The sequence below is a fragment of the Dufourea novaeangliae genome, unplaced genomic scaffold (assembly GCF_001272555.1).
Source record: "Dufourea novaeangliae isolate 0120121106 unplaced genomic scaffold, ASM127255v1 scaffold393, whole genome shotgun sequence".
NCBI lineage: Eukaryota > Metazoa > Arthropoda > Insecta > Hymenoptera > Halictidae > Dufourea > Dufourea novaeangliae.
In genome coordinates this window covers 96500-110359 of record NW_015374263.1, presented here as the reverse complement: position 1 = coordinate 110359, position 13860 = coordinate 96500, and the positions used below count along the sequence as shown (strand labels likewise).

Below are 13860 nucleotides of genomic sequence, written 5' to 3'. Positions count from 1 at the left end.
ATTTGAGGTTCGTATTGATTTTTATTATTAGTATATCTCTGAATAATGCTACAAATTTGGTGTCTGTGCAAATTTTTATCAACGTTAGTAATAACAAAAATAATTGACAAGTTAGTTAATATGAAGTCATCAGACATGATGATTGTACTTTATAAATTTAAATGAAAACAAATGGTTTTATGATGTTTCAAAACTTCATTACATAATGAACTAAAATTATTGTCAACTGTCTTTTCCTGTATCATTTCATTATAAGTGTATGAGAAAATTTTAATTTAAATTACGAAATGTTATAATAAAATTGTTAAGTGTATTTCAATTTGCTGATATGCGGTGAATTTTTAAATGGAGGTTCATCATTTCAAACGAAATAAGGAATACCACAAAGTTTACTCATATTATTCTTTCCTGGTTGAAATTTTTAATTTGTTTAAGTATATTCGCCAAATTATCAAGTTAGTCCAGAGAAGCAAATCAGCGTTCCTCATTATCTCTCATACGATTTACTCATTAAATGTTATTTCCCAGATAGCATATGACGCCCAATGACGCGTTCAAAACACCTTAAAGGCCCCTTAGATCAAAAATAGCTGTAAAATTGGCGTCTTTAAGGCGTTATGTGCTATGTGGTTTAATAGAGATTACCATCTGATCAGTTGGTTATTTTCTACATAATTTCCTTAACATTAACATTTCATGCGATTTAGTAAGATAATTTCCATCTTACTTTCACTTTTTCTTAGAATAGTCTATGTTCATATAATTCTACTCATAAGATCTTACTAAAATCTTTATTTATTCTCATAGATCATGACCAGCTTTAAAAATGACCTTGTTTCAGTTTAAGTTTTCAGGTATTTTTTAAAATCTGTTTATGTCAATTTAAAAATGAGATTTCCCAATTACATCGCGTAATGTAAATCTGTCTTTAAAGTCTAACACTCGCTACAGCATCACTAATTGAGTAGTACGTGTCGTTTAAATATGCCTCATAGCTCATTGTTGCAAAAACGAACGCCTTTTCAGCGCCGCGAATGCTTGACTAAAGCGATAACAAAAAAAATGATGTCATCGATGCGTTCATAGACTTCGCGGTAGCCGTTCCTCCGCTCGCTGCTCATCGGCGTGCTCAGCTGGTTAAATATGTAAAAGAAAAAAACACAAAATATCAAAACGAAATGAAAGAATCAGTGTCCCGCTTCTGTTTCGTTCGTGACGTATTTTTAAATGCCGTTTTACAGAATCACGATACACACGCGTAGCGTAAAAGCGCGTTACATCATTGCGTACTACGAAACACGTAAGTTCTGAATGGAGACTGGCATGCCCAAATTTGGTGCGGTCTCGATTCCGTGCACGACGCTCGCTGTATTCGATGTTTTTCGACGGACGGGGTCGGCTAAGATCGCAAAACGGTCATCCCGAGGTTTGTGTTTCTTTCGCGAGTTTTGTTCTTTCGAAACGACCGCGAGAAAGTCAAAATTTTCATATTATGCACTGTGTGACCTCTAAACTGTCAGGTTTTGGGGGAACGGGTGACTGTATAAAGAATGTCGTTTGTATATGTATTTTTTTTCCCACGTCGTGCGTAGATTTTCGATCCTCTTATTATTAGAGGAAAGTCTGTTTATTTGGATTAGTTATTTGCACGGAGCCAGGAAAGTACGCGGCACGCGGAGCGCCACGCGAAATCGGTATCGATTATTGGGGTACTGAAAGTTTTCGAAGTTCGGAGGTGGTTGAATATTAGTCACGTAAACAGATTTATGATTTTTAGAAATGCTGTGATAGTAATTAAACGTTTGTTTTTTTGGAATTATTGTAGGTATACTGATTCTTGAACATTTTTCATAACTTGTCTGGTGGAAAAAGTACTTCCATAGCGAAAGAAACACGAATGATTTACCACTAGTGATGGTAATGTTTTCTCATTATTTTCTTTTTTTGTGATTATTATAAGCAACTGAATGGCAGTTGGTACTTAGAAAGTTATTAAATACAGAAATGATCGTCAATGGACGCCTGAATGCTGATTAATCATCAATTTTAATACATTGAAAGGTTTGGTAAAAGATGAAAAAACTTCTTTCTTCGTGTATAAACTTAAAATATTACATTAATGTTTCAAAGTGGGATGGCAGTTTGTGAAAACTGTTAAAAAAAGGATGAATGTATTATTGATACAGAATAAAGTGAAAATTTGTTAAACTTATGCACTCAATCATTTTACAATTAATGAGTAAATTACAACTGTTTATACAAGTTCACAGTATCATAAATAAATAATATCTGTGTTCTTTATAACAGATTCCATTAGGGTAACAATCAAGTAAAGACATATTTAAATTTCCTCAATTTTTTTACTTTGTTTTTGCACGTTTGTACACATTACAATTCCACAAAATCCACCTTCAAATAATAACCAATACTAAGTACGTACTGCAAGAAAAACATATCATCTATAACAACACAAACTATAACAACAAATCAATTATTACAACGGAAAACATAAAGTTTCAAATATTAAACACTTATATTTTTCCTTGATTTTGAGACTCAAACAAATACAGAATTATTTCAAGTCTGTGACGATTAAATAAACCTAAGAAACCCTGTTCCCCGGTCCGAAGTGCACCGGGGCACCCGTGTCGCCTTATTTTCCCGTCTCCGTGGTCCGTCACTGACCTTGAACGACAGGAACGCTCGAAACTGAAACGGCGGAGTCGCAAGAGTGTTGTCGGACGTGTGGTTGTTCCCGAAGTGACAAATTGATTTTGTGCAACGAAAGACGGGTCTTTTCTCTATCTATGGATATTTTACACGGTGAGTAGAATCATTTCGCTATCTGATAAGACCACGAGTTCGTCGTTCGGCGTCGATGCCGCCTGTTCCTATTGATTTTCTCGTTGATATGCCCACAGATGGGCGTGCTGCCCTCGTTTTAGAAGTTTCCGATCGTTCCTCTACGGTTTTCACGACGACAAAACATGTCCACATCGACGATTTCGTAGGTTCTACAGCTAGATACGCCTTGCCACGCCGCGCGTGGTCGCGTACGTGCCGGACACGGTGCGGATTACGGGCGAGCTAACCTCCAAATTTTCGAGGGGTAGGACCACCCAACGGGTGTCTCCCGAAATAGAGATGATTCACAACATCGCGAGCAATTGACAGGTCTCCGGTTTCGTTGTCTCGTCCTTATCCGTGCGATCAGCTTCTCCGCAAAGGTTTTCTCGCGTTCTCTTCCGGCATCGATTCCGCGAGCTTTTCCACGAGCTTGGCCTCGACCGTTGTCGTTCGCCCTCTCCTCTTCCGTGTCCCTTGCGTTTCGTTAAATGCGCGACGTGCCAAAACAATAGGACCCGAGAAAATCAATAGGCAGGCTGTAAGAGGTTAAATAGGGAAAGCCATCTGCTACCATCGTGTGCACGAGAACATTATTAAGTTTCTGCATGCGGGATGAACTCGTCCGAATTCCACGAGTTATTTCGTGCGATTTTCCCTCTTCCACTGGCGATAACCGCTAATGCTGGACAGTTTAGCTGTTTAATCTTTCCTCTTGTTTATTCGCTGTTCCTCGCTACTGACTATAAAAGGGGAGGAACATGGGGACCTTTTATTCTTCTTATCTTGAGACGTAAGGGTACTTCTATTTTGTTGATTTATTAAATGGTTTTTTATTTGTGTGTGAAGTGTACTATGATATTTTGTTTAGTTTCTTTGGAGGGATGATATTGTTGGGGATATTTTTTTCTCGTGGTGTGGTTTATCCCCATTGTTTAATCAAGTGGGGTACAATCTTTTTTGTGGATTCTTTAAGAAGAAATGTGCTTTGCTTATTTTTGTATGGTTCATAACAAACTGTAGAGCATCGTGACTTCAGTTTTTTTTTTGTTAATTCCTGTTTTTTGAGGGTTGTTGAAGAGAAATTCATGCAGTTCTTTTACGGGTTTTTGCTTGCCGAGTTCATAGAGATTTTTACTATCGAGTAACAGAATTTATTGGACGGTCCGATGAAAATTTTTGCTCATTGAGGGTCATCGAATTTTAAATCGATATTTCTTTTACCTATGGCATTCGAATTTTAATGCATGACGAACTTTAAACGAAAAATTTTGTACAGATTTATTTTTACAGGGAAAATTTCACAATATGATAGACGACAAGAGTGTTTATCGCATTATGGATACTTATACAATAGCTTTTAAACTTTGTATTGTTTCTAAAAAAGGGAGAATTAAATTGTGAAAATTGTACTTGTGTAAATGATATTTCCGCACACGTACAACTCAATTTGAAACGTTTATACAGTTCAGAATATTCTGTTTGTATATTTTGAGATAGAAACATACATTTTATTGAAAAGAAGGAGTAAACTTTTCATCTCAGAACCCCTTTTTTCACTGTAAATTTATATTGATCGAAAATACGTATTAAATAACATGCAAGAATATCAATTTTGAGTTTAGGAATTGAATCTCCATTGAATCTCCGAAATTTTCACTTATTTTCTAACCTTTAATGTGACCCACTCAATTCAAATTAGTATAAAGCTTTGGACAGTATTTTTTTGTTTGTTTTTTAAACCCCTGTGGACCCATGTAACTTTCAAGTCACATACTAATATATCGATATTCTATGAAATAATTAAATTTTTTTTTGCACAAGATGGCGTACACATCTTGTTATATAATGTCTTCTTAGTAACCAATAACATTCTTGGTGACGGTTATAAAAAAAAGCTGAGTTTATTATTAATCTATATTTATAGCTAGATATTCGTTACATTAATTAGCTCCAACCAACTCAGATCAGTGCTTCAAAAACAAAAACCCACAACACGAGTAATAGTATTTATTACACAAACACAGACCTATAACTCAAGTCTAACCACCTCAAACCACTGTGTTTACAAATTTAAACGTGAAAGATGAACTCTACTCCCATCCCTCGCACAACCAATCATATGCAACAATCACTGTAACAGTTACAATAAACATTAGGAAATATATCAAAAGTCCGCAACCTTTTTCGCCTCATAACATTCCATCGAAACGATTCCTAAACTCAAAATTGGTATCGTTAAACTCTAGGCAACTAAAATACTTTCCATAAATATAAGTTTCAATCCCCAAAAATAGGTTTCCCACAGGAAAAGTTCACACGAAAGTAGATTTTACCGTTAGAGAATTTTTTCAGTTTTGCAGCAGCAAGTATTTTCCAAAATTGATTAGGGGTCGATTCGAGCTCGGTTCGCGAGGTTAGCCGATCGAAAAAAGCATCCCCTCCGTGTTTGCGGAACACTCGCGGATCTAGAGTTCTTAATTCGCCCGTTGTGTGACCGACGCTCGCCCGCAAATTTATTTCCGTGGAATCGAGCCAGACTCGCAATTTAATTATCACCGTCGAATGGGGGAGGGGAGGGGGCGTGGGCTGTGGAGAAATCCGGCTTTTAGGCTATATTGAATTTATCCCAAGTGACGATCTTTATTTTCTGATCGGCGGGTGTAAAAAGCGTCGCGGGAGCGGAAAAACGACGTCGATCGTTTCGCCCGTTCACAGCAAAGATTTCCGTTCGCGATATCGCGATACGGGCAAATTGCTTGAAATCGAGACCCTCGTAAAAATTGCCCACCTCTGGCTGTTCAACATGATGAAATCTGCTATTCTTCCTACCCAGAATTCCGTTGTTATTTGGTTTATACGCACGAGAAGTTTGTCCTATTTTTTATCAAGTTTCATTATAACTTCCTGCGGTTTTCATTGTTTTATGGGACTACAGTATGTTTCATTAATGTTTCGAATAGTCTGATTATTTATACAGGATGCTTCATGTGTATAAGTCATTGATTTCAGATTAAAATGGAGTGAGAAATTGCGTGAAAGAATAGTTTGACGATTTCAATAGGAAACCACGTTGTAATAATTTATTTTTCTATTGGGTTATTGGGAAAGTACTTTCGTTTTTCGCATGTGTAATATCGACGGTGTTTTTTCTTTGTTAATCACTTTAACCAATGGAGAAAATTATGTTATTGATTGAAAAATTGTTGCTTTTGTTTTAATGTTGCAAAACGAGAAAATATTCCTCGAATTAGGTCACGTTTATATTTGATACGTGCATGGAATGGTTTTTCAAATTGTAAATACACATTTTGTAGTGCCCCTCTAGTACATACGTCTTAATAAATTTATTGTCAGTATTTCTTGGGGGTAGAAGAAGATACATGTTAGAGGCAAACGATATTATTTTAATATTGTATTTTTACAGATTTTTAAAAATGTGTAAAGTATAGTGAAAAAGGGAAACGAAATGCCTAAACTGCAATTTAGAATTTTTCTGTCGGACACAAAAAAGAAATTTCATTGACTAATATTCTGAACATGAAATTTTAACAAACATGATGCTCACTATAGATTAGTAAGCGATTGTTTAAATGAAGAAGTGACACAAATAAACTCTATTATGTATTACACTATTAGATTAATGAACTTCTAAGCGTGTAGTACTCATTCAATTCAGTCGCTATAAATACAATTTTAAAGTGAAGAGCAATTTTTCGCATTTTAAAGCAAATATCGTAGAACGTATCACTTTTATAAATTTATCAGCTGCAAGGAGGAAAGCCATGGTAACTTGTAAAACAAGATCTTCACGTTTTTATTAAAGTGAACAATGCATAATTACAGTCGTACTGTGAACGATATTCTTGCTGATGTTTGAATGGTACCGTTCAGACTCGTATGAATTAATCGTTTGCTTAATTAATCGACACGCCGTCGACTCCAACAACTCTGGTAACCTCAATGAACACGTATTTAATTTGCATCTTTGATGCATTTGATTTATAGTAAAACTGAATGGCGATCAAGAATTTTCAAGGATTTGTGGTTCTTAACCCGTTACACAATGAAGGTGAACTAACACATCATTTATATTATACGATATACATATTGTAATTATCTTCTGATAATCACAACTATGTAGATTTGTTTCGTTTACATTCATTTTGATTTTAAATTTTCGTTCGCCATACTACCCTTTTATAGGAAACTGGGTCTAAATAGACCCATGCATCCTTCAACACGTTTTAATGTCTATAAAATCAAAACTAGAAATCCACCACTTCCATCATTGTCGATGTAGGTATGTTTCTGAACAGTTAATTTCATATTTTTAAATTGTGGATTTTATGCATTTGCATAAATGAGGATTTTATTAGATTTTATTTTATTTAAAATTTTTTATAACTTTCAACAGAAAAATGAGCTTTCCTTTAATTTTCGATTTAATAGAATAATGCATATAAATTTATATTTGCATGAAGATTGGCATTCTACCTATTTATGTTTATTACCGAAGGGGTACATGTTATCTCTTTTTAGTGATAATGAACACAGATGAGGCATAACCGGCTAAAAGACACACATAGATCATTATGAGAGTGGTGAACTTTGGGTTTTCATTTAAAAGGCATCGATGCACATGATTCTGAATAGATAAGACACCTGGATCTATGTTTTACGCTGTAAATTAATGTTCTATCACTTCAATCTTTACCAGCGGTACAAGTTTTTATTTTTAAGAAATAAGTATTTACTATGATCTAATTATATAGATTATTATTAAAATTACTATTTAAAGTTGTAATGTTTTTTTCATATGGTAACCCTCGTATAACACGGCGGTTAGGTTCCCAAAAATTGCCGTGTTATACGAAACGAAGAACTAAAATGAACTAAAAAGCAAAAACTAACAAAACTAACAAAACTAACAAAACTAATCTATTCTACACAATTCTTTAACCATGTTAGAGCGAATCCGTATTCTAGAAACACTCCATTATTCGAGGGGGTTTCTCGATTTTCTAATCGTGTTATGGGAATGCCTTGTCATACGAGGGTTGCTTGTAATTTAATGACCACCACCAATGGAATTGAAAGCGTTAAAAATTTAACATCATCGAAATTCCTAATACCCAAACGGGTTTGTTCTATAAAGTGTACACAACGTTACAATGATGTATGCCTCTCGCGCCATATGTCACTTTATCGTGATCGGCAAGAATTATTCGCGTTGAACGTACTATACATATGGACTTTTGGAAGTTATACAGTAGAGTTGGGCATAGTTTCATTTGAATAACACATAGTGAAAAGCGGCAAATAAAAATTTTGTAAAACACGGCTGTTGTCAAGCGATTTTAACACATTACCTACCGGCTGCTATTTAATAAGTTTAGTAGATTCAACGATCAACAGTCAAGAAAGTACAGTGATTCCTCGATGAATGCGACACAAGCATCGGTGTTATTCCCACCACTGGTGGATTCCCTCTGTGGAACCAATCAAAACAGAGTAAACAGAAGCTAAGCAGAGGCTCGGCTTCGAAAAAAAAAAAAACATATTTATGAAGGGCTGAACATTTTTCCGCCTTGTCACAAGTGCTCCGAAGTGGACCGTTGTACGTCGCACTTATCGAAACGTTACTGTATTACTAAACAGTTCAGTCACAGTAGCAAAGTACATTCACGCAAAATAGCAAGAGTTTGAATAGAATAACGTAACAATTTCTTCGATAACCCTGATCTACGGGAAAATTAATAAGATTCTTATCTATAAGCACTGAAATTTATAAATCCACTAATAAGCTACTGGTCAGTAAAGTATTAAGATATCCTATGATGTCGCTGGTTGATGATTCCATTGCTTCTGTTCACGTTTTGTTATCTGAGATCTGGCTATTTAATCGTTTATTTTATTCATTTATATTATTTATTTATCTTCCCTGGGTACTTGTCTTTATTATAGTTCACTATTACTCTCATTAGTATAATTTATTGACCCATTCTTTTTACGTTCGAACGGCCAGTATAATGAACATACACCCGTAGTAATTGCTTGCCAAGTCTCTAACTCATTTAACAAGAAATATTACTTTATTATAAAAAATTGTAATGCTCACGTCTTATCGATTAATAATGGCGAGATACTTTTTTTTAAATATTTTAGTTGTCATTCGAAACTCTTTATCTAGATAACGAATTTGCCCATCTCTGGTACACAATTCCGGTTCGAGTTGTATAAATATAGAAGCGTGCGTATATCCGGTGCGTGTGCAATACGCACGTTACACACGCTTGAAAATAGTATCGCGGCCTTCGTACATGAAATCCTTACACGACGAGCTGTGTGTTTGTGTGTGTGTGCATGGGTGAACGAGTCACTTTCGTGCACGTGATTCCACGAAAATCATACTAGAACTAAAGGCACAAATCTTGGCCAGACGAGAGGATGCATAAGGTAGATGTATCGATTATGAAACGCTTTTCGGTGGGGTTATTCAATTATCATCTACTTTACGCAATCTAATATATTAACTTTGAATGTTTGCATACCATTCGATAGACAAATATTTTGTGATTGCATAATGAGCCAAAAAAGGTATATCTATTATGAATAAAAAATAATATGATTAAAAAACTGAAGTAAGAACTTGTACGTATTATGAAACACCGATTTTGTACCATGACCTGGTGACCCCGGTGTTTCATATTCAATGTTCCTATTTTGAACGGCCACTTGTCCATTAGAAATTACGTAACGTATGCATAGGACATTTTGAAAAACATCAAATTTTTTGTAAAATTTGTATTAACATTTTCTAAAGTACTTGCAACTACAAAAATAATATCGATTGCATTTATTATTATAATATTTTTAATATTAACGATAAATAATGAATTTTTTGTTTCAAGATCTATTATATTTCAAATAAGCAAGAAAAACACTTTGTAAGTAGGTACGAGAAATATAAAAACATTATTTTAATTAATGAAAAACTATCAAAAACTCAGAACATTTTTTCTCTAATACACATATGTAAAAATAATTTAGATTTGTAAAAACTTCAAAGCAATTATGTAGTTGTGAACGTTTGCAGTTTTTACACAAGCAGAAGGTCATGTTTGCGAGTTTCGAGACACCTACATTTAAAGCAATTTTTTTTTACAATTGATTATTATACAACAATACTTATGTTCCTGAATCTGTAAAGAAAAGAATTTGTAAATATTAATAAAATGTTTATAGTTGCTTATATATGCCAAAACTATTTCTAATTTCGTTATTTGTGATGCTGTTGTCAAAAAGGGGATATGTTTCAGAAAGCGTTTCATAATAGGTACCTTTACCTTAATCCACGGGGTGGAACACGATTTCGTCATCGTAGTCGCAAGATCGCCAGCGGAATGTCGCGTTGGAGTTCCAAGAAAATTTCATTAATTGCGAATAATTAATCGTCCGCGCGGCGCCGATTGATTTCCCGTCGACTATCACTGTGATTGATTATCATAGTCCTATTGTTCGATGCCGAAGAGGTTGGTAAGGTTGATCGAATGACGTTTAAAGTGATTTTTGGAAGACTTCTGGACGCGATTCAATGATTAGCAGGCTGGTCGATGTAATTTGGATTTGGAAGAAAGTATTGCGAAAATTATTTTAATGTTCAGTTTTCAGAACAAACTGTTCTGTTTTCAGTATTGTTAGGTCAGTCTTTGAAAGCAATTGCTTAACCCTTTCAGGGCAGAATATACACTGCGTGACAGAAGTTTCTGAACACCACTAACTTTTCGGTTTCAGTATGTACCAGAAACTTTTTGCACAGTCCAGTAATACTATGTTATTCAGCGTCACAAAAAACCCCTTTGTGCAAATTTTCAAGTTAAGATTCGTACATTACACGTTTTTATTAATAAAAATCAGTTTTTCGGTCGTGACAAAAGTTTGTAAACACTTCCATAAAAGCAAATTTATTGAAGAATTAACAACATGTAGCAATAATTACCAATATTAACACTGATTTTATAGTTGAACTGTCCTCCTTTCTTCATGATAATATCAAAACTATGAGTTCTCATGGAATCGGTCAATTGCTGACGCAGATCCAGCTCAAGATTAACATCTCCCAAACGTTTTCCATGGGACTACGAACCGGCGATCAAGCAGGCCACCCGAATAACTTGATGCGGTGCTAATTGGAACATGCTTTAGTTGCGTTATTTTTGTGTGTGGTGGCGTTATCTTGTTGATAGACAAGAGGAATTTGACGAAAACGTTGGAAATACGGTACGAGACGGTTCTCCAATAACTCTATAAGTTCAGCTTTGAATAGAAGCGCGATTCCTTCCTCAAATTTCTCTAGTAACAATTGTTTAACATTTTACTGCAGAGATTTGAGGAAAGAACGGCACTTCTTTTCAAAGTTGAACTTTGGCGGTCGTACCTGTACGGTATGTCGTGTCTCTGCATTGCGACCATAGAGCTGGCTTTACATGTGCACGAATGGACAATACTGAATACACCGGGATATTGTAGAATCATCTCGTGCCGTATTTCCAATGTTTTCGTTGGATTCCTCTTGTCTATCAAGAAGATAACACCGTCATACACAGAAGTAACGCAATCAAAGCATGGTCGAATCAGCGCCTCATCAAGTTATTGGGATGGCCTGCCTAATCGCCGGGTCAATAACGGGTTAATAACGTAATAATAAACAATATGAGTGTTTGGAACAACTCCAAACTGCAATTGTAGCGACTTCGCAGAATCTTGAGCTGAATCTGCTTCAGCAATTGACCGATTCCATGAGAACTCATAATTTTGACATTATCATGAAGAAAGGAGGACAGTTCAACTATAAAATCAGCAGAAATATTGGTAATTATTGCTACATTTTGTTAGTTCTTCAATAAATTGGCCTTTATAGAAATGTTCACAAATTTTTGTTACGGCTGAAAAACTGATTTTTATTAATAAAAACGTGTAATGTACAAATTTTAACTTGAAAATTTACACAAAGGGGTTTTTTGTGACGTTGAATAACATAGTATTACCGGATTGTGCAAAAAGTTTCTGCTACATACTAAAACTGAAAAATTAAGGATGTTCACAGACTTCTGTCACGCGGTGTACTACAAAACATAACGCTTATCAGTTTGAACGTCACGTCAACTAGATATAGGCAACACAATTTTTGGTCCTCAATTCTAAATTGATCCCTACAACAAATCTTGGTGGACAAGTTTGTTTTCATTGCGTGAACTTTTCGTCGGTATTACCTTGGTACTCAACGTGTTAATATGAGTGATAGTCGATTCGTGATGATCATTGTCGAAGAATTTTTGTCACGTAAACAAATTTGAATCATTTATATGTTAAGTTCGTTTTATATAAAATCGCATAAATATATTTTTGCGAGAAAAGATTAATCGATGATAATTTTTCACTGGAAATATTATGTATAATCGCATATGTATATGCGTCCATAATATTCGAAGGATTCAATTCTATTAGTTTCGGTTAAGGACTGATGTCTTCTTTTTCTTACCTAAATATTGAAGTCAAGACGTTTCACAATCTTGAATCGGCAGAAGATTAGGTGATAAGCGGAATTGCAGTGATATCGAGTGCAAAACATTAATGCTTTTGCAGTAAAAGTAAACGACGCCATATGGCCGAAAAGGTGGAATATATTTTTATAAACTCTTGATAATAATCACATCATACGTTTCTTTTCACTGTAATCTGTTCCCTGAATTATTTGTAAGTACATGTATTTCAGATACAAAAGTATTTATTAAGCCAGAAATAAATTAAACATGTTATTTATCTTTGTTAAATTTTTATTTTATTGTGTTTTGTATGCTCATGGGTCTCACAAGTGAACAAAATGTACAGTTTGGTAATGATATAAAGCAAAAGCTGCTGTTCATTTATTGTAGTTTCATATTTTGTTGCACACGTCTCAATCTTAGAGAAAATTGTAAGTATTATTAGTATGTACTGTCGAATATTTTCGTATCATCAAATCGAAGGGTCGCGACGATTTCGAATAATCATGCAATTTCACGGTCATTTTCTTCTACCTTCGTCTCGTCTGAAATGTCTTCTTTTTGCTGCTTCGAGCCTCTCGAAGGGAACAAACAACTTCGTTACAAAGTCATTGTGATGTTAATGTCATGTGATTTTAATTAGTAATGGTCAGTAACTGATCGGAGTGTGTTAATTAACTCTGCAATGCAATCTGCAGAATCAGTTAAGAATCATTAAAAAAAAGAAATACAAAAATACCCTTCAACTAAAATCGTTAGAGTCGTTAGTCTTTATAATTTCCATATAAGGCAATTTTAGCGAATAATACAATACATTTCGGAGCACTTGTGGATTCAAATATAAATTTATAAAACAAGAAACATCGAATGTGTAATTTATCTCAGACAATTTTATGTTATAAATTTCTGATTAAAGCAAAGTTGAATTGTGTTGCACAGTTATAACGCGATCTTTCGTTTTCCACAAGAAATATCGAATCTGTTCTGTTTACATGATATGCAAAATAAATGCAAATGAATGACAATTTCTCCGTCGACCCCTTGTCGATTTACTTTCGTTTTACTTCTGCCTCATAAACTGGTCGTTGTCAGGTAAAGCCACATCTGCTTTCGATTTTTCGCATTTCTTATTCCAACCGTTACATAAATTACGACCTACCCTGGCGAGTCCCTGGTAAGATTCATTTTTACATGACCGAGCCAATAGTAGAGCATCTTAATATATGTATATTATACATATATATTGTATTACTTAAATATAAAAATATTTTTCCATTCTAATGTGCAGTATACTTTTTAAAAAATTTCAAACACAATTATCGATTAGAAAAGTAAATGAATTCTATTAAATATCGCGGAAAAATATAAAGAAGTGGTAATCATTCGATTTTCTGTTCAATTATTCGAAAGAGAGAGAGAGAGTAATCGAGGGAAAGCGTCGGATTTATTTCGGTTAAGATCACCCATT

General features: G+C 34.6%; 1 protein-coding gene across 4 annotated transcripts in view; it reads left to right on the top strand.

Moving 5' to 3' along the window:
• Window positions 1–13860, top strand: part of LOC107192645 (talin-1) — a 125147-nt gene that overhangs the window by 25150 nt on the left and 86137 nt on the right. Inside the window, exon 1 of one of the 4 annotated variants that reach the window (XM_015581953.1) lies at window positions 2729–2823. The exons of the other annotated variants lie outside the window; for them this stretch is intronic. The gene's annotated coding sequence lies outside the window, so the exon portion shown is untranslated. Of the gene's footprint in view, window positions 1–2728; window positions 2824–13860 lie in introns of those variants that run through there. 4 annotated transcript variants of the gene reach the window in all.